The sequence below is a fragment of the Rhinopithecus bieti genome, unplaced genomic scaffold (assembly GCF_001698545.2).
Source record: "Rhinopithecus bieti isolate Rb0 unplaced genomic scaffold, ASM169854v2 repeat_714, whole genome shotgun sequence".
Classification (NCBI taxonomy): Eukaryota; Metazoa; Chordata; class Mammalia; order Primates; family Cercopithecidae; genus Rhinopithecus; species Rhinopithecus bieti.
Genome location: NW_016830952.1, coordinates 1 through 1,160, shown reverse-complemented (window position 1 = coordinate 1,160; position 1,160 = coordinate 1). Strand labels below are relative to the sequence as shown.

The 1,160-nt window shown below is 49.6% G+C and overlaps 1 pseudogene across 1 annotated transcript; it reads left to right on the top strand.

Moving 5' to 3' along the window:
• The first annotated feature begins 72 nt into the window (after positions 1-72).
• Positions 73-903, top strand: LOC108524508 (putative golgin subfamily A member 8D; annotated as a pseudogene). Its single transcript, XR_001884068.1, has 2 exons — positions 73-227; positions 313-903. The product of XR_001884068.1 is annotated as a putative golgin subfamily A member 8D (transcript).
• The last annotated feature ends 257 nt before the right edge of the window (positions 904-1,160 follow it).

The window sequence follows — 1,160 nt, the reverse complement described above, 5'->3', positions numbered from 1 at the left end:
CGGGTCGGGGGTGGGGGTGGCGTGAAGGTGGGCGCTGGCAGCGGCGTGACACCTGAGCACCCCTCCCTCCAGGTGGAGCTCCTGGAGCTGCAGGAGATGCTGTTGCGGCTTGGGTTGACGGCAACAAAGGGCACAGCAAATTCCTGGCCGCTGCCCAGAACCCAGCTGATGAGCCCGGTCCAGGAGCCCCACCCCCCAGGAGCTTGGGGCTGCCGACCAGCATGGTGGTGAGTAGAGCCCTCATGCAGGGCGGGCAGGCAGGGGCAGGGGGTTTTGCACTGTGCTCAGATCCCCACCTCCCTCTCTTCAAAGATCTTTGTGAGGTGAGCCTCACCGACAGTGCCGAGACTGGGCAAGGAGAGGCCAGGAAGGGGTCTCCCCAAGACAACCCTACTGCACAGCCCATCGTGCAGGACCACCAGGAGCACCCAGGCTTGGGCAGCAACCGCTCTGGGCCATTCTTTTGCTGGGCTTGGCTGCGGAGAAGGAGATAAACATCACCATCATCAATGAGCTGGTCGACAAACTTTTTAAAAAGAAACAAAGTTATAGGGTTAATCTGCTGCACAATTCATTTACTTCATTGGAATGTTAGAGCTATTCATGTTTATTTGTGTTTCTAATTTATACTTTATTTGTAAAAAGTTAAAAGAGAGTGGGTCTCTGTGGCCTTCACTGAGGTTCACTCTGGCATCCTTTAGCATTTTTCGTTTTTAATTTCATAATTGTAGGTCATTAGCATGCGTATCGAGTTAGCCCTTACGTGGTGGGAGTTCAAACACCCAAAGACCCACTGTTTGCACAAAACTGTTCTCGCTGGTTTGGAATAGGCTGCCATGCTTTTTTAATGTTATTGCAGCGTGTATGTTCCTTACAGAATTCAGATAAAATTTGCTTATGTTCTGCTATTACGTTTGATCCAATCTTAATCACAGTGAGCTCTTCATTAGCTCAATATGCAGTTTGCCCTCAAGTGTGCACTGTTGATTACTTTGTAGTATATGCCACCATGAGTACTGATATTTAGAGTTGTTTAAAGGCCGAGAACTGGAAACAGCCTTTCCCCCATTTTCTGTGTACTGGTGATGGGAGTAATAACATTTTGGGGAGCTTTTTAAATCTCACAGAAGAGGACAGTGGCCTGCTCTGGCAGGTATGTG